The following is a 25,603-nucleotide window of genomic DNA, read 5'->3' on the forward strand; positions in this document are numbered from 1 at the left end:
ATGCAGAAATTCCTCAACACTGAAAACTCTGTTTTTTGAATCAGTACAAACTTGCCTTTGGCATTGTATTGTCACTGAATCAGTTCTCTATCCTAATTTTAATTTAATGAAAGTCACAAAGGGACCATAGGCCAAATTTTTCTGAAAGAAACCATTTAAAAAATTTCCTTTGGAAGGAGAAAGGAACAGTAAACCTTTCATTGGCTTTCATGTCTGCATACCTTCTCTCTGGAGATAATGAAGATAAATAGAGAAATAGCATAGCTCTTTATTGCATTTTTTATTGCACATATTTCTTCTGAATACCAAAGATAGACATATATGATATGAGAGAGGGAGACAAGGAAAAGGGAGAAAAAAACTGGGAAAAGGTGTGCATATCTGTCTCTCCTTCCTCTCCTGAGGAAACATGATTGTTCCTTTTATGGTTCATCAAAGGGGTCTAGCATATCTTCCAGTGGTAGAAACTCAGTTGCTCTGGAATGTGATCAAGAGAAAGAATCAAATGCATCAGAGTAAAGTAGATTTCATATTAAATAATACATGCCATACGTGACTCAGAAATAAGTAAATTATTTTTACAATCTCTAAAAAATATTTTGGAACAAAATTCCTCAATTTTACAGATGAGGAAAATAACATCCAAAGAGGTCTTAGCTCCACTTAGTAATATGTTAGAGCTGGAAGCCCAGCCTCCTGAAAATGACTCCAGATTTCATTTCCCAAAATGTGTTCTTTACAAAAATGGTCTTGTGAGGTGCCCTAGGGAAGAAAAGTATCATTAGTAAAATAAGATTAGAAGATGTCATATTCCACCCTTCCCTGCCCCAGCTCTTAATATGCATTATCCTATTAAATTTTTTGACAAGTCCTACAGTAAGGATATTTATTTCACCATGATTAACTCAGCATTTTGCAAACATATTTGATCATGGATCTCTGCCAAGGTGGTGCTTTGGAATTTAAAAATATAATATTTCATGTTGCCCCAGAAGGAGGGCTAGAAATATATAAACATGACAATGGACTTGGCAAGCAGTGGCCAAAGACTCAGTGGAAAGTGGACTATGCCCTAGGGGCTCCCAAGTACTGGCCGGTAGATATAGCTGCATCAAAATCGCTAGAGAAGCTTATGAACATGCAGATATTTTAGACCTCATATCCCCTAAAATGGAGATTGTCTAGATCTGTATGGGGCCCAGGAATCTGTAAATGTAAAATTCTATGGGGCTGTAAACTACTACCTCTCTAGAACTTGGTCTGTAAAAGGGCATGTTATCTAATGTTGGCTGGGCACAGTGGCTCAAGCCTGTAATCCTAGCACTTTGGGAGGCCGAGGTGGGAGGATTTCTTGAGGTTAGGAGTTCGAAACCATCCTGAGCGAAACCCCGTCTCTACAAAAAATAGAAAAATTAGCTAGATGTGGTGGCCTGCATCTGTAGTCCCAGCTACTCAGGAGGGTAGGCTGAGGCAGGAGGGTCATATGAACCTGGGAGTTTGAGGTTGCAATGAGCCATGATGACACTTTCTGCACTCCCAGCAGGGTAATAGAGCAATACCCTGTCTCAAAAAAAAAAAAAAAAAAAAAATCAGTTACCTAATGTTATGTCAACATGTGTTAAGGGAATCTAGGACACATACTGCTTCAGACTTGTGCTTCTTACAGCCCCAGTCTTTGAGAAATTTGCTGTGGAGATATTTGCACACATGTAACAATTATGGAAAAAGGAAAGACTACCTAAAATCAATTGCAGGCTTTTATGCCATGGAGAAAGCAGGCATCTATATGGTTGCAAAGAAAGAGAGACACTTCATGGAATATTTAGGATTTAAGTGGCAGGCTGTACTTTGGATCTATGAAGAGCTAATACATTTTGAATTGCATGGTGTTGTGGGTTGAATTGTGTCCCTCCCCCCATTCACATGATGAAGGTAGCACTTTATTATGACAGCCCCAGGAAACTAATTCACATGGTCAGAAGTTACCTAAAGTTACGAGGTTTTCTTCCTGTTCCTATGTCTCCACTGCCCCCAGAGTCCCCCCACCTCTGATGCCTTCGACCCTATTAACCTCCACACCCCTTCCACAGCAACCATCCGCAGATAAGAAGTTAGGAAAGTTGCTGGTAATGACAACAAACTGTCCTCCTCCTCCTTCCTCTACAGTCCCCTAGTGACATTCCAAAAGCATGCATGGCCTTTCCAGCTTATTATTATTATCATTTATCACTATTACTAGTAAGAATAATTAAGAAACTGTATCTACAACTGATATCTACAACTAAGCAGCTTAGGATTTACTTTTTATTACTATTTCTTTCTAGACACACTTTGAAGTTGAGTTCAGGGTATGAGAGAAGTGCAGAATTGCAATGACATAAATATCAAATTACTAAGTACTATAAAAACTTGTTTCTGAAATCTAGTTCCCTGACTTTCAGTCCAACATAAGACACATCTAATGGTTGTAGCAGATGCTGTTGGGCCCAGGACACAAAAACCATCATCACTTACCAGGCCAGCACTTGTATACAGGGTCCTACTGCAAGCAGAGGAAACTCTGCCCGAGTACCCTCTCTTAGCCATCAAACAAAAGGCAGGCCAGTAATGTCCAGGAGTTAATGCCCTTAAGACTAGCTCTCAGCCAATGACCGATGGGAGTCAAAGGAAAAATATCCTACCTTACTAATCCCACAGATGTGATAACTTTTCAGAGTATTCCCAGAGGGTTTGAGCACAGTTGCCCATTGTAGCAACCACTGTTATGACACATCCCTTTTTAGCTTTCTTCCCTTCCCCCTCCCATCCTCACTCCCCTGTGACCACTTCCTAAATAAACTACTTGTACTCAATTTCCTATCACAGGGTCTGCTTCCAAGGAACCCAAGCAAAGACAATGGTATTATGGTATAATTCACTCAGCTAATTTTTAACCTCTATGCACTGTTTTGTTTGTAACTGGTGAATTCTTCGACAGAGATCAAAGTGATTGTATTTTGTAGACAAATGTGGTTATCATTGCAGCTGTCCACCTACCCTCACCACCCAAGATAGGTATTGCCATATGGCCATGTGACTTGGGGTGGCCAATGAAATAGAAGTGGAAGGAATATGTCTTTAGGAACCAGGACACAATCCCTCATGTTCACATTTTTTCTGTCTTGGTGGGTGGTGGACAGACTCTCAGATGGCCTCCAATAATCCCTGCCTCCTGGAATTCACATCCTTTTGCAATCCCCTCTCCTTGAGTGTGGACTGGTCTGGTGGTCTGCAACAAATCCATAGAATATGGTAAAGGTGGTGGGATGCCACTTCCATTATTATATTACACAAGATTGCATATTCTGTCTTGCTAGCACATTCTCTCCCTGCAAGGAACTAAAACCTGTCAGCAATCACATGAGCTTGGAAGCAGATCCTCCCCCAGTAAAACCTTCAGATAAGACTCCTAGCCCCAGCCAACACCTCGATAGCAGCCTTCTGAGAGAGAGACCCTGAAGCCAAGGCCCCAGATAGGCCATGCCTCGATTCCTGACTGCAGAACCTATAGATAATAAGCATGTATTAAGTTGCTAAATTTGTATTAGTTCGATACAGAGCAATATAAAACTAATTAGCAAACTAATTGGTAACAGAGAGACAGAGCCTCCCTAGGGCTAGGTTCCAGCTGACCCAATGAGCATGTAGTATGAGTGCAAAATAAAGCTTTGGTGTTTAAAGCCACCATGATTTGGGAGTTGTTACTAAAGCATACTTTAGTTTATCCTGACTGAATTATAAGGCAAAGTCTTTTGCTCTCCCTGCCTGGCTACCACATTATTAAACGAAGAAAAAATCCAGCTATGATAATCACTTTGAGTTATGCAGACAACAGAATTTTTCATGGTGCCAAAACTTAGTTAAAAAATCTTACCTAGTAAATTAATATTCAGCTATAAGAATCTCTGTGCCCTTCTGAGCTACTGGTTTTAAAATATGACTTCATCAAAGTTAAGACCTTTTCAAATCCCATCTTTGAAATGCAAATTATACTAATATCATGCCAAATTTCAGAGTAGTTGCTTCAAAATCTAAAACAGCTAGTTCTATCCTTGTTGAAAACAACAACAACCAGGCATCCCTCTCTAGTTTGGTGATTTGCCTTTCTGACATTTTGCGTTTAGCAGGAGGTTAATTAGACACAATTGCAACTCTGCTGTGCTGCCCCAGGGCACAACACAAAGGGCCAATTTGGAGACAACTGTATCTTAGAAACCCTGAGAGATACCAGCTTGAAATTTCCAGCAGGTTTAAAACAGAATCTTCTCTACAAATTTAGCAGCTTTATTGGAACTTTAGGTTTGGAACATAAACCCTAATTGGACTACAGTTTCCATTGCAATGAGCTGCTCAAGGACATAATGAAAAGTCAACTTTCGGATGTGTTTATCTACTTCTTGGCTCCTAGGCACAATTGGAAATGCTAATATCCAGATGCCCTTCTATGGAAAGAAACTGAGGGCTTTTTTTAAAAAATTATATAATAGAATGCAGGTTTTTCTGTCCCCTAAACTAACTTACACAATTAGATCACCAATGAAACAGAGATCAAATATAAACACAGAAAGTGAGTATACTAGACACAACTAACAGCATAACTGTTAGCTGCAATCACAAAAGGAAGAAGGTAATCACACACCTAGATTGAGAGCATTTCCTGGGCAGGCAGGCTTCCACCTTCCAGTTCTGCCTTCCCTTCTTAGTCTGTTCAGACTGCTATAACAAAATACCACCGCAACAAATTTCTGTTCTTCTTATAAAAAAACAGAGAATTATTTCTCACAGTTCTGGATGCTGGGAAGTCCACAATCAAGGCATCAGCAGATTTGGTGTCTGGTGAGGGTCCATCTCCTGGTTCATAGATGGCACTTCTAGTTGTGTATTCACATGGTGGAAGCTGGCAAGGGATCTTTCTCAGACCTCTTTAATAAGGGCACTAATCCCCTTATAAGGACACCCCCGTCATGACCTAATTCCCTCCCAAAGGCCTCACCTCCTAATACTATCACCTTGGGTATTAAGTTTCACATATGACTTTTGGGGAGACACAAACATTCAGACTGTAGCATCTCATACCCTGACTTGGAAGGCACTTGCTCTTCTCTTAGCCAAATGCTCTGTCCTCTAAGACTCAGCTCATGTTAGGTCACTTCTTGCCTAAAAAGTCTAATCAGCCTCCTACGATCAAGTCATTCAAGAAGACAGGTCTGGATTCCAATACAAGATCCCTCACCTACTAGTTGGGTGGATTTAATCAAATTATCTCTGCAAACTTCAGTTTTCTTGAATGGAGATAATACCTCAGAAGTTGTAGGAAGGGTTAAGACAATATGTAGAAAGTTCTTGGCTCAGGATTGGGCACCTAATTAAGAATTTATGCCACTTACTTGATACCTCTTATTCTATTTAGGAGCTAATTATGTTTGGCTTTAAAATCTCTGGAAAAGTGTTAAACTTGTCATATTTATGTCTTGCTTCTTAGCTAGCTTCTAAGTATCATGAAAGCAAGGACCAACTGTTATTCTTTCTATTCAACTCAAAACCTAGCACATAGTAACAGTTGATTTTTATGGTGTAAATGGTGATGCCATTCACCTTATAGGGACCTGTCACAATGACTTGCCCACAAGAGTGACTTAACACGTTGAATAATTGCTGGGACACACAATAAAGAGGTCAAATGGTACTAATTTCACTGACCTTGCTGGATTACGATAATTTTCACTAATGTGAATTGTAAATGTGAGCCTTGAAAATGAATAACTTGTATTTCTCAAGATCTGTGGGCAAGAGACATTCAGTTTGCTAGGCTTATAAAATTAAACAGTAAGACTCATTTGATTTTTCCCTATGCGACTGCTTTTGGGCACATTCCTATGTTAATTAAGTCTATTTTTCAGTGATTTTCAGCAGCATGTGCCCCATGTATTCAGGCATGAAAGGCAAGATCCTCTTTACATATTCATAAATTTGGAGAGGAGATTTGAGCTCCTCAGGAGAGGGTAAATTTGTGTCGGGAAGGTCTCAGCTGCTGGAGGCTGTTTTCTTTTCCAAGGAGAAATTCTCACATCCACCTTTTCAGCATATAGGAAAGAATTGGCTTATCTGTGAAGCTTCCAAGACCCGGAGTCATTGCCCTGAATCTAGAATGAATTTTTTGTGTGTAGCTAAGTAGGACAATTGAGTATTACAAACATCTTAATATATTCCATTGCTGCATTAAAATTCTTGGCAATGGAATTCTAATAACAGAGAAACCTAAAGACAACTCTACTAACAGCAATTCCCATCGGCCTGTAGCTGTCCTGAGTCTCTGTGTAGCTAGCCTTCGCTCTTGAGAATAAAAGGGAAGAGGAGCAGAAGACAGGTCATGGAAGGCGAAAAGGTGATGGATTTACCTTAAGGCACAAATTGGATGATTTATGTTATTACTCTGCCCTTTTGGCCTCTGAGAATGGTATATTTGCCTTAAAGTTTCACTGAAACTGTCAATTTTAGTTTCAATATACCATATATTTTAGTACCAGTTACATAGCAGCAAATGTATTTCCAAGAGAGATACAACTTGTGGTTCCATATGTTAGCCACATCTCTCCATTTCCCTGTTTCTCCACTGTACTCTTGCCTTTTCCAAAGGATATGTAGGCATGTGACTTTCCGATATTCCAGTCTCTGCTGAAGAGATGTGAAGTCTGTACATGCACAGTACTCAGACTCACCTTTGGCACAAAAATGCTGCTGAGGATATATGTGCATTTGCTATTGTCATTGTGACCTGCACTGTGTGTTGTATTGCACTGTTATGTTATATGTTGTCATTATTGATTTCTTAATATGATAATCTTGACATAGAAGTTTATTAAATTAGTGACTACATCAGGTGATAATAGATAAATGTTATATCATAGGACAATGAAAATGACTATGCTGGTTCTTATAGCAGTTAAGATTTTCAGAGTTGTTCTGTTAGGTAAGGCTAATCTGTCCCATTCATAGGCTAAGTTGATAAAATAAAGAGATTCCCAAATACAATGACTGATAGGATCACCATTCCCTATGCTCATCCAAAGACCAGGCTGCTGGGCTGACCCAACCATGTTTAAAACATAGCTTGCATGTCTGTCCAAGGAAGCTCCTCCAGTTGCCATTCCTCTGATGTTGGGACGTGGGAAAAAGGAAGCCAAAAGGAAGTGGCTTCTCTTTATGGAGATGACCAGAAATTCCCACATCTATTGTGCTCCTATCCCAGTCTACTATGCTGAATTCCATTTGGCTTCACTTAGCTACAAGAAAGGCTGAGAAAAGTAATCTTCAGCTAGGCAGTGATGTGCCAAGCTAAAACTCAGGCATCCTTTTATTAAAAGGAGGAAAGGAGAATAAATATGAGGGACAACTAGCCATGTCTGCCAAGTTCCTTTCAATGCTGACCAAAATGGAACAAGAAAAGAAGTGGACTCACCAGCAGAGCAAGGAAAGGTCATTCATCTTTGTTATCTAATTTCTCTCTGACACTTACATCCAGAAATGTTTGATGGTCAAAGTAGGACACATATTTCTGGTCTCTGTCTAAGCTTATATAGATCCATGGAATCACTGAATCTCTCAAATAAAATATCATTTCCAAAGAGCATAGAAACAAGTGACCTACTCAGACCTGAATGTTACTCCCCACTCTACTTCAAAAGTTGCTAGATTTCTTGTACAATATGGCAGTCATAGGCCCAGCTATATACCTTGTGAGCCCCCTGGTATGAGGGACCAACATTACATTGTGAAGAAACAACATGTGGAGAGCAAAAAGGGGGTAACCAGTAGACATTAACCTGGAAGGACTAACCCAGAATGCATCAGCAATAATGATGATAATAATAATAAAAAGTTCTGGAATGCCAACTATATAGAATAATGTTTAATTTAGGATTCTTCTTGGATGTTGCTTACTGGTAAATGAAAAAAGTCACTCTCTCTAGTGCTGAACACTTTTTCTATTTTCATGGGGCATAAGTAACATCAGATAATTGATCAGTGTATCAGTACATTTTCCTTTTTGTCAGCCTTGCTAAAACAGAATTTTACATAGTTTAAATGTAAAGTTCCAAAACCTAATTTATCTAACTAAACGTTCTTTTGGTTTCTGCACATAACAGATGAAGGAATAGTCTTCTGGTAGCAAAAACTACTTTGATAATTAAAATATTGGTACAATTTGTATAGAAAAACTACAGAAAATTGGGAAAAACTACAGAAAACTGGGGAAATATGTATATTAAAAATGTAACCACAAAGAAAAGTAATTCTAAATATATTTCTGTGATTGCATTTTATGTAATTCCTAAAGAATAATGCATGTAATTTTAAGCCTTTTTCCTCTATTGAATCTATAATCATATTTGCACCACTGTACTGAACAAGGTATATTTGCAGTTCAGAGGTAGGTAGATATTTTTAAAATATCATACTATTTATGATTATATGTAATAGCTGGAAAACTGCTTTGTGTATGGGGAAAGAAATCCCTAAACATCTGGTCACAGAAGTGTTCTGTGCTATACAATAGGGAAAGGATAGTCTCTTCAATTAATGGTGTTGGGAAAACTAGATATCCACATACAGAAAAATAAAATTATATCCTCATCATGTACCATATACAAAAATCAACTCAAAATAGATTAAGGACTTAATTGTAAAACCTGAAACTGAGTTTCCTAGAAGAAAACATACATTAAAAGCTCTGCAGCATTGGTTTTGACAATGATATTTTTGGATGTGACCCTGAAACCACAGCCAACAAAAGCAAAAATAGACAAATGATGGCATCAAACTTTGCATGGCAAAGCAAACAACAAATTGAAGAGACAACCCACAGAATGGGAGAAAATATTTGTAAACCATACATCTGATAAGGCATTAATATCTACAATATAAGGAACTCGAACAACTCAGTAGCAAGACAACAAATAACCTGATTAAAAAATAGGCAAAGGACCTGAACAGACATTTCCAAAAGAAGACAGGCTGGGTATGGTGGCTCATGCCTGTAATCCTAGCAGTTTTGAAAGCCAAGGAGAGAGTATTTCTTGAGGCCAGGAGTTTGAGCCCAGCTTGGGCAACATAGCAAGACTCTGTTTCTACAAAAAGAAAAAAAAAGAAAAGAAAAAATTAGCCAGTTGTGGGACATGCCTGTAGTCCTAGCTACTTGGGAGACTGAGGTAAGAGGATCACTTGAGTCCAGGAGTTTGAGGTTACAGTGAGCTATAATCATGCCACTGCACTGTAGCCTGGACAATAGAGCGAGACCTATCTCTAAAAAAAAAAAGAAGAAGAAGATGATGATGACACACAAATGGCTAATAGGTACATCAAAAAATGCTCAGCATCACTAATCATGAGAGAAATGCAAATGAAAACCATGAGATATCACCACACCACATTTTTGAATTGCTTTTATCAAAAAGATTATATAGCAAGTGTTGGAGAGGATGTGGAAAGGAAAACTCTTGTGCAGTGATGCAAATATAAATTGGTACAGCCTTGGAAAATGATATAGAGATTTCTCAAAAGCTTAAAAACAGAATTACCATGTGATCCAGTAAACCCACTTCTGGGTACATATTCAAAGGAACTGAAATAAATATGCCAATGGCATATTTGAACCAACATGTTTATCATAGCATTATTCAGTAACCAAGATATGGAAATAACCTAATTGTCCATCAAAAGATAGTAGATAAAGAAAATGTGGTATATATACACAATGGAATATTATTCTGATTTAATAGGGGGGAGGGGATTCCTGACATTTGCACAACATGACTGAATCTGGAGGCCATTATGTTAAGTGAAATAAGTCAGGAATGGCAAAACAAATTCTGCATGATCTCATTTATATGTGGAATCTAATAAAGTAGAATTCATAGAAGTAGAAAATGGCATGATGGTTACCAGGAGCTGTGATGTGATGAGGAAGGAATGGGGAGTTGTTGGTCAAAAGGTACAAAGTTTCAGATAGACAAGAGGAATAGGTTTTGAGACTTTTAGTACTAGAGTCAATACCAAAGTATTATATATTTCAAAATAAGTTTATTTTAAATGTCTTACCATAAAAAATGACAGGTAAGTGAGATGATGGATATATTAATTAGCTTGATTTAATCGTGCCACATTGTATACATATATCAAAACATCACATTGTACCCCATAAGTGTATATAATTATAATTTTTTGATAAAAATAGTTTTTTAAAAAATAAAATGCTGGTAAAATTTGTACAGAAAACCTAAAATACATATTTTAAAAAGGTAACTACAAAGAAAAGAAAATCATTATAAACATATTTCTGCAGCTGCATTTTAGGTAATCCCTAAAGCATAATGCCTGCAAATTTATGTCTTTTTCCCATATTGAATCCATAATCTAATTTGTGCCACTATACTGAACAAAACATATTCATAGTTCAGAGGTAGGTAGATATTTTTAAAATACCATACTACCGTATTTATGGTTATACGTAATAGACTCCTTGGCTAGTTATTCTCTGCATGTATGATAAAACATCTTATGTTCTATTTAGTTAACAACTCCGAAAAAGGGAGGGAGCGGAGAAATTTTTTAAGTATAATTTTAGAACTAACATACAAAAGCCTTCAAAGGAAAGAAAAAGACTTCCTTGTTGTAACTCACAAAGTCACAATATGGAAATTCCTCCATTATAAATTATTGAAAATTAATAATACATTAAAGTACTCTTTTCTTTCAAATAAGCACTATGATGAATTATATAATATTGCAAATAAAATTTTAGCCATGTACAGCAGATTCTTAAAAGTTTATATGTGATGAAGATAAATTTCCATTTCTCAAATTGCTTTTCAACTTTCTTGTTAAAGTAAAACTTTTCATTGAATTTACACTCCGGCTTCCTCTCATCCTCTTATATGTTTAAGAATTTCAGAGACTGAAAAGTCTGAGTAGGTGAATTTTATAATAAGAATCTTCAAGGCAAATCCAATCACTGTGGCCTTTAAGAACTAACTCAATTCTATCTTTATACTGGAATTCAGCTTTAACTTGTAAAAGAGCAAACCAAACAAGTATATTGTCTGAGACCAAGGGAAATTTACAGTCTACAGAGATTTTTATTGTAGTATTATAACCAAAGTTAGGATTTAGCTTGGAGCCAAAACAGTGAAGCCTTGTGGAAGGGCCAGAAAGTTCACGATAGAGTACAAAATAGAAGCTGAGAATTGGGAAGAAATTGGGAAAGGAAACTAAAAGCACAAAACCAGTTTACACTCCCAGCAGGTCACTGATAATTGATGGCATCAGCCTAAGCAGGTTATATGATAAGATTAGAAATAAATATCAAGGAGGGTTAGAACATTCATGTTGCTTACAATTGTCATTTTTATCTACTCATTTCTCCTTCTTTGGTTACTACATCCTGATGCTTTCTCAGAATCACCTTCTTCCCCATTTTCAATTCATATGATTCAACGAAGTTCATGTGACTCAGATCTATTTAATCAGAGCATTCCATTCCCCAGTACATAGTAATTGGTCCACAGATGAACACACAATCAGAGCCAGTGAAATATAATCAGACTTTTTGTTGGGTCTGCTGAGATGGTAATTTTTTTCTGTTAGACTTAAACCTGGAAGTTGTAGAAGCTAGATCCACACTGGCCCTCTCAGGTACATGAAATATTAACAATAAACTCCCATTATTTGCATGAGCTACTTTTGGTTGAATTTTCTGAAACTTACAACCAAGGGAGTTATGAATGATCAGGTGAACAGCATGGTGACTTAAGAAATCAAAAGCCAACTAGTATATCTTTTGTTCTCATCCTGATTTCTGAAAAGATCAACATAGTGTTTCTGAAAGTCTGAGCACACTTCTCCAGGGGGAAGTTAAATGTTTTTCAGTTTCAGACTCACTAAAGAGGCTTGCCTTTAACAACAATCATTTATTATCTCCCATGGTTTCAGGTGGAAGGTTTGAAGCTTGGGGGCTAGAATCTTTGGAAGGCTTCCTCATTCATACGTTTGGGAGTTGATCCTGGCTATTAGCTAACAACCTACCTAGCTGAGGCTGTAGGACAAAACATTCACACTGTGGCCTCTAGATAGATACCATGTTTCCCTGAAAATAAGACAAGGTCTTATATTTATTTTTCCTCAAGAAGACACCCTAGGGTTTATTTTCAGGGATGTATTATTTTCCCTTCAAAGCCTCAGCTTGCAGCACGCACAGGATGGCTGGGACCTGACAGGGGGAGCCGACCGTGTTGGTGGGGCTACCCGTACCTTTCCGGTCACCTCTGGGATAGTAGCTGTCACTATGTGGCAGATGAGAAGGGCTGCTCCTCTTCTTTACCGCTCCACCACAAAATGCATGGGTTGTGCAGATACGCTGCACAGCCACGCCCATCACTAGGTCTTATTTTCTGGTAGAGCTTATATTGCACAAATACTTAGAAATCCTGCTAAGTATTTCTAAGTTTATTTTATGGGTAGGTCTTATTTTATGGGTAGGTCTTATTTTCGGGGAAACACGGTATTGCTTGGCCTTCCTCACAGCATGGTGTCTATGTTTTGAGGCCAGGCATCCCGAGAGAGACCAGATGGAAGTTGCACAACAGCACTCCTACCACATTTTGTTAGCAGCGAATCCTGCCCATTTTCAAGGAGAAGGCACTAAGGTTTCACCTTTTGAAAGAAGTGTTAAATTACTTGAAGATGTATTTTAAAACTACCTCAGATGAAAAAGGAGGTGAGTTTTCCTGCCACTGGAGTACTAGTAAAAATGAGGTCATTTTTCATCTGTCAGAGCAGGTAGTTAAAAGACACTATCTAACAAAATCGAGAAAAAGTTATAATGAACCTTTTATTTAGAAATATGGTAGTAACCCCTAAGAGAATTACAAACAGAGGTAATTTAAAGTGATTATTTCCGGGTACCAGGAATTCCACTGAAGGGCTGGGCAAGAGATAGTTGCTTTACATCATATGCTCTTTGGTAGTGTGCAATCTTTTTTGAAGCTATGAATCTGTTTTGCTGTTGGTAAAATTGTAAAAATTAAATATTTAAATATTTATATATATATCCCTCCAAAATCTCAACTCAGGTGTTTCCTTCTCCAAAAACTCTTCTCCAGCTCCTCTCTACCTCTGTTTCAGGTTGGATGGCCACAGACCTAAGACCCATCATACTGCAGTGTAGTGACTTTTATTTTGACATAGTTGGGATGCTTCTTGAGGGCAGGAACATAATAAATGCTATGTGATCACCACACAGTAAACATTTTTTTTAAAATAAATGAAGAAGAGTGAAATTTTTTCAGATGCACCTTAAGAAAAATAATAGCCATATTGCCAGAGTGTGTATGTGTGTGTGTTTGTGTGTGTTCTGTGGGTGTGTGTTTGGAAGCTGTGGGAAGTAGACCTGAAGGAATAAAATCCTGTAAGGAGCATATGTAACAAATCGAAGATTCAATTATGAAGGCCTAGGGCAGGACAATGGTGGAGAGAATGGTGAGAAGATAATGGGAGAGATGATTTGGATACAGAATGAACTTAACCAATACTGAATGCAGGGTGCAAGGGGAATGGGGCCAGAAAAGAAGACACATAGAAAAGACATGGGGAGAAGTGACAAGCAGTGCCAAAGAGTGAGTGTTGCCAGCCATAGTGGTCCTATGGGCTCCATTCCTACCCCTTCAGTCTTCTAATGCAGTTCTTCAGCCCAGCCTGGGGTGAAAGAGGCTTGCTCCAGTTTGTCACACCTGCTCTTTAGCAGATGTGTCAGGACTTCTACAACTATACTCAATGGGGCACAAAGATGTGAACAGTTAAGCATGTTTATAGCCAGGATGAGGTTATGGCTGAGAAGGATCAAAATAGGGAGCTTAATATGGGCCAGTTAGTTATCAGGTTGAGAAAAACTGGGATAGTGTATTTTTCCCACAAACAATTCCATCTAGATGTCTCATTATATGTATTTGGGTTTGCTTGGGAGAAATAGTGTGGGTGTCTCTATCAGCTTTCCTGTGCTTTTCTCAAAGTGGCCTGTTGGGGATCCTATTAAGATTTAAAATTTTGAAAACTATTCAACGGCCAGGGAAACTATTATGAGACAGTAAATGAAAAACAGAACATAAAATTGTATCTACACTATGAGAGCTATGAAAAATTTATCAATGCCTATGAATAGAAGCTGGTAAGAAACTCAAAAGGTTTTTTTTTTTTTTTGTTTGGGTGTCAGGAAAGTTTAAAGACCTTTCTCACATTTTGATTTCCATTAACTTTGCTAATGCCATGAATATTCATTTAAGAAGTTGTTTGTTAATTTTAAAGCAGTGCTGAGAAAGTTGCATTGCTCTCAGTTGTGAATATGACTGTAAGAGAAGTGACTCTTCCCAAACTAGATGTAAGGTCAGGCATATCTGACCAGATAAAGCATATTAAAAAGAATGACCCCAGCATCCTAAGTCAGAGAACAGAAATTCCTACGGAGTTTAGAAATCAAACAAAGTCTACAAGTTGTAGAAAACATGCCCCAAATTTGAAAAATATGTGCTCTTCCAAGTGGTATCATAATAAGAACAGAGTTATATGTGATTCTTCTGAAAAATAATATTTGACAGACAAGGAGTCTCCAATGTAATGCCTGAAGTACAACTTGGAGCTGTGAGGATGCTGGTATTGAAAACCAGTGCAAGAAAGAGTAAAAGGGAATTTAAAAAATATCTTGAGGAAAAATCCCATACTGGGGACTCATAATAAAGATGGCTCATTAGAGGAACATATATCTGTTTTTATTATTGCAGGCCCATGAAAAAACAGTAATAGGATTAAAAAAGACATAAACCTACAAGGACATAGAGAAGAGTTTAGGAGCAAAATAGCAACAACATTTTGGAAGCTAGAAAGCAAGTGAATGAGTCTTAAATATCAGGGCAGATATGAGAAAATTACTTATCAAGCCAGCAGTGAGGAAAGTTGAGAAACAATCTAATTTATACCACTGAATCCCCACAAAAGCCTCAGAAATAGGTAGCACTAGGTATTTGTGGAAGTAAGGGTTAACAGGAATTGTTAAATTTGAGGAGGACTGGGATATGAGTCTGTTCAAGAAGCAGTTAAATTACCATATCCTTTCCCTCATTGCACACAGTCAGTTTACAGATCCTGTCCAGCCACAGCAAAAAGACTTCTTTGGAGAGAATAAAAGAGCAGGTATCTAGAATAGGGAACAATGAAAGCAGGGAAATTAAGTGACCTTTACATATAGAATGCTAAGATCCTCAGCTTCTAAGGATAGCCATTCATCAGGAGGAAAGCCTTCAACATGGCAAAGAGATTGAAATGAGGAAACAGAAAAGCAACTTGTAGGAAAGAGAGAGAGAGAGAGAGAGAGAAATCCCAGCCTTTGGAAGGCCAAAGGCAGATGGATTGCTTGAGGCCAGGAGTTCGAGACTAGCCTGGGAAACATGGTGAGATCCATCTTTACAAAAAATAAAAATAAAGAAATTAGGCAGATGGAGTGGTTCTGGCTACTTAGGAGGCTAAGGCAGGAGGATTATGTGAGTTCAGGAGTTGGAGACTGCAGTGAGGTATGATCACACCACTGTACTCCAGCCTGGGCAACAGAGAACACTGCCTAAATTACTAATATAAAAGCTACCGTGGAACAAAAATACAAACATTCATAAATATAAACATATTTTCTAACAGTTTTAAAAGAGCAAAATGAAAGACAGTCAACATAAGATACATTATACTCCTGGGATCAAACATATCAATTTTATTCATAAAAATAAGCAGGCTTGGGCCGGGCGTGGTGGCTCACGCCTGTAATCCTAGCACTTTGGGAGGCCGAGGCGGGCGGATTGCTCAAGGTCAGGAGTTCGAAACCAGCCTGAGCGAGACCCCGTCTCTACCAAAAATAGAAATAAATTAATTGACCAACTAAAAATATATATACAAAAAATTAGCCGGGCATGGTGGTGCATGCCTGTAGTCCCAGCTACTCGGGAGGCTGAGGCAGTAGGATCGCTGAGCCCCGGAGATTGAGGTTGCTGTGAGCCAGGCTGACGCCACGGCACTCACTCTAGCCTGGGCAACAAAGTGAGACTCTGTCTCAAAAAAAAAAAAAAAAATAAGCAGGCTTAACTCACCAAAGAGATACACTTAAAACAAATTGATTCAGAAAGACTAAAAATAAAGGAATGAGTAAAGGCATATAAGGCAAAAGCAAAAAAAGCACACAAAATTTTCTTTTTTTTTGAGTTAATAATGTATAGCTTAGATTTATACATTTCATTTATACTTTTATATATGAAATATATACAGCTTAGATTTATTATTTTATTATACAGCTTAGATTTACACATTTCATATATACTTTTAAACCTTTGATTAACAGTTCAATACAAAATTTTAAAAATGTATATTTGTGTGTATATATATAAATATATATATGTATATATACATTAGTGGTTCTCAGGCACAGAATTTAGGAGGAGACTAGGGCAAGTGTTTTCCCTAGCATAGTGAATATTATGTACCATGGTAGTAGAATGTTTTCTTCTCACCTAGCTGCCTTTTTGATTGAATTTTATTACAGTGAACAGTTTTACTAAGTATGATATTGTTATATGGAAACAATGAAATTTAAAGTAAGTCAATAACCTGTATTTCCTTGAAGTCTTTAAGACCTAAATGATTACTTTTCTCCAAGAGACCTCCAAGATTATCCAATGAAAATAATATTAACTGTAAGGGGTCAGGAGAAACTTTCCCTTTCCCCCTGAAAGGTCACTGAAAGATCAACTCACAAGTAAGGTAGATTAATAAGAGAAAGGTTCATTTACCATGCACATGGGGAGAATCACAGAGTGATTACCCAATATTCCAATGAAGTTCAGATATTTTTATATATGCCTTTTAGAGGGGAGGGAGGAAATGAGGAGTATAGGTAATTCTGTTTAGGGGGGATAAATGATTGCTAGGGAGGAGGAATGGATGGGGCAAACAGATTGACTTGTAAGTTAACCTGAGAGACAGGTATTATGTTTTAAATGATTTGGGCCACTTCTGGTTGCATTCTGCAATATATTGAGATAACACAGAGAGGAAAGGAAGTCAATTGCTCCCTTTGATCTTTGGATCAGTCAATCTGGTTTATGCAGATAAGAGAGAAAGCTTTGTTGATCTGAGGGGCCTATGATTCAAAATACTCTTTATACCAAGGAGTCATGTTTTGGGGTGAAATTTCCTGAGCTCCTTCAGGTCCATAAAATATCTAGAGCATCTATGAAAGAACCACTGCCCAGGGGTGATTCAATGTCTTTACTTCATAAATTCAGCAGCTAATTCAAGGCATGGAAATTGTGGAGCTACAGACAGAGCTGTGATGTGTGCATGTCATTCTTCCCTCACTACTGAACCTTCTGCTTTACCCATAGTAGAACCCATTGATTCTCCACAAGGTACCAGGGGCCTCTGCAATGATGAAGTACTCTGGCCAGTAGGTGTATTGTAGGTAAAAAGGAATCTCATAAGTTTGCTAAGTGGATCCAAATTAATATTGTTGAAGGGAAACAGGCTGTTTCAGGTGAAGGCCCTGGAGGGTGGTCATTGTACTTCCACCAGCCACTGAATGTCCAAAAAAAAAAAAAGTAAGCAGTGTTTGTGATTTTGATGTCTGACAATGTAGAATAATTCAAGTAAAAATAAATCAAAAGATAAGACAAAGAAGGACTTTTTATAATGTGAACAGTCATCATTCACAATGAAACTGTAATGCTTATAATTACCTGTGTATACATAACTCAGCTGCATAAGGCAGAAATTATAGGAAATGCAATGAGAAATAGAATGTCTACTAAAAGGAGACCTTAACTCACTCAATTCAAGGCAGATCAAGGAAACAAATATATAAACAACATAATAAGGTAAATATTATGAAAATACAACAAACTTTGCTCCTTAATTATTAAAAAACATACTATCTTTTCATTTATGAAACATGAATGACATTTGACCATATATTGGGTCACAAAGAAAATCTCAATAAGTTCTACAAGGTAGAATTAGCAAAAACATCTGACTGATCACAATGCAATGAGACTAGAAATGAAACATTTTTAAAAAGAACATTTTTTTACCTGAACATTTTTTAAACTAATGTATAACCCTTGAGTTAAAGGAAAAATAAACTTATGTTGCAAAATTTCTAAAATAAAATTTTAAAAATAAAAATCACTACGTATTATACTCTGTGGGATACAGTTAAAGCTATGATCAAAATAAAATTCCTACCAGAGATTGTCAAACCACTGCCAAGGGGCCAAACTCAACTTGCCATTTGTTTTGATAAATAAAGTTACACTGGAATTCAGCCATGACATTCACTTACTTATTGTTTGTGGCTGCTTTCTTACTACAAAGGCAGAGTTGAGTAGTTGTAATAAAAACAATATGGCCCACAAAGCCAAAAATATATACTATCTGATCTTTTACCCAAAAAGCTTGCCATCTCCTCATTTATATTAATAAAAATAAGAGAATAAAATAACAAAAATTAATGTTGAAAAAAAGTAAACTGAAAGTAAAAGATAAAAGCAAAAATTATTAGTAAATGGAAAGAGAAAACAGTACAACAGAAACATAAATAATTTGGCAAATGGCAAAATACCAACAAAGTACTAAAATCACTAACCTTGTGAAGAAAAAAGAAACTACAGATATACAAGATTAGGAATAACAAAGGTGAACCATCTAGTTAAATTAGAGAAATTTTTTAAAAAATCTATTCTTCAAGAATGCCAACATAATTTAGTATTAGGAAAACTATTCACTATCTAAGGAGAAAAGTTATATGCTTATCTTCATAAGCCCTAAAAAGATCTTTTTTAAAAATTTAATTTTCGGCCGGGCGCTGTGGCTCACGCCTGTAATCCTAGCTCTTGGGAGGCCGAGGCGGGCGGATTGCTCGAGGTCAGGAGTTCAAAACCAGCCTGAGCAAGAGTGAGACCCCGTCTCTACTATAAATAGAAAGAAATTAATTGGCCAACTGATATATATATAAAAAATTAGCTGGGCATGGTGGCGCATGCCTGTAGTCCCAGCTACTCGGGAGGCTGAGGCAGGAGGATCGCTTGAGCCCAGGAGTTTGAGGTTGCTGTGAGCTAGGCTGACGCCACGGCACTCACTCTAACCTGGACAACAAAGTGAGACTCTGTCTCAAAAAAAAAAAAAAAATTTAATTTTCATTCCAGATAAAAACACTTGATAAAATAGATATTGCAAATACTCCCTTAACATCATTATATATGTATATGTACCTCAAGACCAAAACCAACATGTTAATTTGTGGGGAGGCATTATTGCTCAAGTCAGGCACAAGCAAGATTTCTTATTATCTCCATTACTATTTAAATTTATATTGGAGCTATTAGTTACTACAATCAGACAAGAGAAAATAATTAGAGCTATAAAAATTGGAAAGAGGCAAAAATCTCTCTATTTTCAGTTAATTTGATAATATATCATTTCTTTGTAACTTGGTAGTAGGCAAAGCCTTCTAACTATGACTCAAAATCTGGAAGCAATAAAAAAATTATAAATTAAACTACATAAGTATTTTAAAAATCTTTTAAAGACTTGTTTGTGTGGCTAAAAAAGAAAATAAAACTATTACAAACAATAAACTAACTGAGTAAAGTAGCAAGATATAAAATTAATTTATGAAAATCAATACCCTTATATAAATGCAAACAGTTATCAGGTTGATGATATAGTTGAAGAGAAGATCTCATTTACAAAAGCAAAGTGAAAAGGTAAAATACCTAGAAATAAACTTAGTAAGAAATATGCAAAATTTATATGAAGTAAACAACACTCCTGAAAGGCATGGAGTTGACTTAAATGAATGGAAAGCATCTTACATTCTTGGATAGGGTGGATCAACATTATAAAAATGTCACATTTCCATAAGTTCACATATAAATAAATGTAAAGCAATTCTGATAAAATACCAAAAACCTTCTTTCCTACAGCTGAACAAGTTGATTCTGAAATTTATGTGGAAAAATAAACAATCAAAACCAGCCAAGACAACCTCAAACAAAAGCAAAGAAATGAGAGTGGAAAGCTAGCCAGGCTATAAAGCCTTTTTCACTAAAACAGCGTGGTAATGGCAGACAAATAGAACTAGACACTCTAGAAATATACACAAGCAAATATTGAAATTTGATAATGATAAAAGTATCATCTTAGAACACTGGGGAAAGATAATACGGTAGGCCAAATAATAGCCCTGCAAAGATATCCACATCTTAATCCCTAGAATTTGTGAATATACTACCTTAAATGGTAAAAGGGACTTTGCAGATACGATTGCATGAAAGATCTTGAAAGGTGGAGATTATCTTCTATTACCCAGGTGGGTCCAGCATAATCACAGCAATCCTTATAAAAGCAAGACAAGGCCGGGTGCGGTGGCTCACGCCTGTAATCCTAGCTCTCTGGGAGGCCGAGGCGGGTGGATTGCTCGAGGTCGGGAGTTCGAAACCAGCCTGAGCAAGAGCGAGACCCCGTCTCTACTATAAATAGAAAGAAACTAATTGGCCAACTAATATATATAGAAAAAATTAGCCGGGCATGGCGGCACATGCCTGTAGTCCCAGCTACTTGGGAGGCTGAGACAGAAGGATCGCTTGAGCCCAGGAGTTAGAGGTTGCTGTGAGCTAGGCTGACGCCATGGCACTCACTCTAGCCTAGGCAACAAAGCGAGACTCTGTCTCAAAAAAAAAAAAAAAAAAAAAAAGCAAGACAAGAGGGTCAAAAGAAGAAAAAGAAATGTGTCAACGGAAGCAGAGGTCATGTGATGGGCCCATGAGCCGATGAATGGGACAGTCTCTAGATGCTGGAAAAAGCAAGGAACAGATTCTGCCCTAGAACCTCCAGAAGGAACACAGCCCTGCCAATGCCTTGATTTTAGCCCAGTGAAACTGGTTTTGAAATTCTGATCTCCAGAATTGTAAGATAATAGATTTGTGTTGTTTGAAGCTGCTAAATTTGTGGTGATTTGTTACAGAAGCAATAGGAAACTAATACTGAGGGACTTTTTCAATAAAAGTCTTGGAACTATATAGTCATTTAGAAAAAAATAATTAGATCCACACTTTATGCCATTCACTAAATAAATTCCAAATAAATCAGAGATCTAAATGTAAACAATAAAACTGTACAAAGACTACAAGAAGTGTAGTAAAAGTAAAGGTGGATTCCTTTTTAACTTGAGAGTAGAAAAACCTTCCAAACTCTGACTCAAAATCTAGAAGCAATAGCAAAGGGAGAGAAATTTGACTACACAAAAATTGAGAGGAAAAAGGAAAAAAACATTTTTCTTGAGTATGTGGTTATAGAGATAGAAAGTAAATTAGTGGTTGTCTAGCACTGAAAGGATAGGTGAAGGGTATCTATTTTTGGGTAATGAAATTTTCTGAACTATATTGTGGTAATGAATGCACAACTCTGTGAATATACTAAAAGCCAATGCAGTGTATACTGTAAATGGGTGAATTGCATGATATGTGAATAAGATCTCAATGAAGCTGCTAAAAACCCAATATTAAAAAAAAATTTGCTATATCCAAAGTCAAAAACATACTGCCAAACTGAAAGAAAAATTGTACAACTATTATCAAAGTACTAATATTTCTTGTATATACTCTTGACAATAAAGCAGAAAAAAAACTGAAGGAAATACTAGCGAAAGACCTGTGCAGAAAGGCAAGTGGCCCTTAAATTAAAAAAAAAAAAAAAAAGATGTGCAAACTAACTCTGTTTTGAGTAGAAACTCAAAATAAAACTTAATAACATTTTTCACCCATTAGATGGACAAAAATCCAGAAATTACAACATATGCTATTGACAAGGCTTTGGAGAAATAGGCAGTCTTACACATTGCTAGTGGAAGTGCAAATGCTACAATCTTTATGGAGAAGAATTGTCAATACACTTCAAGGCATCTATCCTGAGATACATCTCCACAAATGTAGAACAAACACATGCACAAAACTACTCATTGCAGCATTATTTTTAATTTTACAAGATTAGGAACGACTCAGACATCCATCAATAGGGGATTGGTGAATAAACTATAGTACATACACAGAAAAGAGGACTATTTATCAAACTAATAAAAAGGAATGAAGATGATCGATATAGTAACTCATATAAAATAAGCTCCCAGATAGATTGTCAAGTGAAAAAAGAAGTTGCAAAACTGTATATATATTAATACTATGCTACATTTTGTATGCATAGTAAGAAAGGAAAACATAGAATATATACATATTTGCTAAACATTTTTTAAACACCAGCATAAATCAGAAAGTAGTAGTTTTCAATAGGGGAATAGGGGTTGAACAGGATAGAGATAAAAATAAGATGTCCCTGAATATACCTTACTTATTTTTGACTTTTGAACCAAGTAAATATTCTATACATTCAAAAGATCAAATTAAATAAAGAAGCAAACCCTAAAATATAAAATAAAGTGAGACAAATGAACCTAACTATGTATCACATTGGTAACTATACAGAATTATTTCAAGTATATAAAACTCTTCCTATAAGTCCTTAAAGCATAACAAAAAAGAACTACAAAGAAATCCTACACTTTACTCAGTAGCTTTATTGTTAGGGGTAATATTGGTAATGTAACTGAAATTATTTTGTGTATGTGTGTTTGTATGTGTATGTATTACAAACCATAATTTTTGGTGTAAAGGAAATGATATATAAATTTAAATCAAAGAAGTTAAGGGAAAAAAATCCCATAGCGTTGTATTAGAGTTAGAAATGTTTAAATAAATCCATTATATGTAAAGAAAAATGTATATTTTCTACCTTCATTCACTAAGAAGCAATGACACACCGGTATCCATGAGTATAGCAATGAGTATGTTTAGTACTCAGATCCCGATTGCTATATTATTCCCCACTAACAGGAATCAGGGCTCCTTGCAGAAATGGTTTATTCTAGGTTTAGGGCAGGAAAAGCACAAACTATTTTGCCTGGAAGCAAATAAATAGTCAAAGATTAATGGAAAGAGATTTAAAAAGACATAGAAACCAGTTTGGAGGGGCTCCCACTGGTGAAATTTGAGACAATTTTAACAAAATAATAATAATTGTAATTGATAGTAAAAAAAAAATCCACGAGTCCTGTTGGATACACATGAGAATGAGGTGCATTTGTGACATTGGCTATTATTGAAAGGGGGGACAGTACAGTGGTTGCTGGGCTGATCAGATAATCACTGAGCCAAAGTGCATATTAGGTGGATCAACCAGAACTGAAAGAGAGGAGCCCAACTTGCACAGAAAAGAAATAAAGACTAATGTATATGTTGGAAATCTTCCCACCAATGTCACTTGGGTAAAAGGCATATTTCAAACCTGTGTTCAGAATATGAGCCAAAGTATTTCAAAAGGTGCATTTTGGAAGAAAATGTTATGCCTTTGTAACATTCATAAATTCTGGAGAAGTGACTCATGCTCATCAAAAATGTAGATAATAGGATTTGTGAAGGCCAAAGGCTGATTTTCAGTATGGTATGTGTATCTTACAAAAATGATGTGTATGTAAAAATGACAGGATTTGAAGAAGAGAGGACAATCATTTAACTACAGGTGGCACCAATGCGGTGTAACTTCAGGGATAGTCTGGACACTCAAGCATACCATAAATGTGGAGCACCAGAATCTTCAGATGAGAGAAAATGGTAATTGCTCCCCTGCTAGTGAAATAGTAAAAAACATTTTGGAAAGAGATTCAAATTAATTATCTACAGTCTGACTTACACCTCCTTTTTATTGGTCTCCCAGGACCTACGAACAGTTGAGCTTTCCCACAGTTCCATAGACCACCTCACTGTCCCCAAGATAACCATGAAAAAGAGAAAATAGCTGGAGCACTCTCTAACTCAGGCAAAAGTTCATCTAGTCAACTGAATGAATGAAAGGCAGAGACATGTGTCCACACCTCCACAGTGTCCTCAGTCTTCAGTGCCTACGATAGATGGAGAGCTCAACGTGTCGAATCAAGCACTTGATATCAAACGCAGCTGAATTATTTAAAATTACAGCAAAGCTGCACTGATTCAGAGAACCACCCACCAGGCTGAGAACATTCTCCTTACAAGTTCACAGCTCCAATCAAGTGAAGACAGTCGAGATTTGAAATCTAACCTCAGTTTTTGAAAACTCTCTTCCTGTTTCTGACTTCGCACAGGGCAGAGGCTGCATGTCCATCATGGAAAGGAAATGCCCCCTAGAAATCCCATTTGAAGGGCTCTTACGCTGTTAAACCACAGTGACTCACATCCTTGTCTTGGCCAATTTGATGTGAAGGCAGCTGAGAAGAGTAATCAGCACGAGTATGAAAACCAGGCAGATGGTGAAGACGCCGATAATAAATTTCTTCGTGATATCAGTAGATTCATACTCACCTAGGCAGAGAAGTGTACGCACATGGTCAGTGTGAATGTAGCTTCCCTCTCCAACATGAAGGAAGAAAGAACTTCAAGTATAAATCTATGTATTTACAAAAACAACTGTAAATCTTGTCAGAGAAGCTGAGGATCCTAATTTGGCACAATGGTGGGACAAAAGTTGATGATGAATAAAAAGCTACCAAATCAGAGAGTAAGAAAGTCAAAGGAAAAAAACAAGCATCACTCTTCCTTAATATATGAAATAATGTGTAGAGCTATCAAAAACTGGCATGCCTTTGAATTTCTACACATCTAGAAATTCCAAAATAATGTTCACTATGAGACAAGGAATTAACTCCTTGCTGTAAGCCATGTTAAAAACTATCCTTTAGGCATCACTAAGGGAATTAAATTTCCCCCCAAAATATTAATCCTATAAACTGAGAATACCCAAATTCATTTTTTAAGGGAGAAGAATTTTCAGGGAAAAAGTGTTTTGAATTATCTCTAGGATAACTGAGTGAAGAAATCTCAGAGTTTAAGGAAAAACTAGAGAGCATCCAGCCAACCCTTTCATTAGGTTCATCATCTTGGCTTTCTAGATCACATGCCTTTCTCTGCCATTTTTCATCCTGAATAAATTTACTCCCTAAAAATCCAATTTATGTGGAATAGGCAATTTGGTCAATCACACACTCTGAGCCATTACAATCTACTACACTTAAAGCAATAGAGGTGAGTTAAGAAAGAGAAAGAAATAATTCTATTACCATTATTGATGCTTAACTCATCCTCCATGGGTCCAATTTCTCACAGCTGGATTAGGGTCAACTGAAAAGTAAGTTAAAAACAGAATTAATTTTAGGAAATAAGACCTTTTCAGTAAGGCACTTCTCAAGCATATGACTTACAAAAGGTGGATCCTCATCATGTATAGCTAGTATCCAAGGTTTAAAATCTGACTTTTAAAAGCACTCTCTTCAGCCAAAGCTAGGAGACTACAGAACCATTGTTTGGCTCAGTCTTTTATATACTTAGGACAAAGGTTGTGT

At 36.8% G+C, this 25,603-nt stretch overlaps 1 long non-coding RNA gene across 1 annotated transcript; it reads right to left on the reverse strand.

The window, feature by feature from the left end:
- Positions 1-253: 253 nt before the first annotated feature.
- LOC105885352 (uncharacterized) lies at positions 254-25,603 on the reverse strand. The gene is made up of 4 exons (XR_001160633.3): positions 25,463-25,603; positions 25,322-25,382; positions 24,440-24,566; positions 254-477 (listed from the first exon to the last, which is right to left on the reverse strand). It is a non-coding gene; the product is annotated as an uncharacterized LOC105885352 (long non-coding RNA).

The sequence above is a fragment of the Microcebus murinus genome, chromosome 11, assembly GCF_040939455.1.
Source record: "Microcebus murinus isolate Inina chromosome 11, M.murinus_Inina_mat1.0, whole genome shotgun sequence".
Taxonomy (NCBI): Eukaryota; Metazoa; Chordata; class Mammalia; order Primates; family Cheirogaleidae; genus Microcebus; species Microcebus murinus.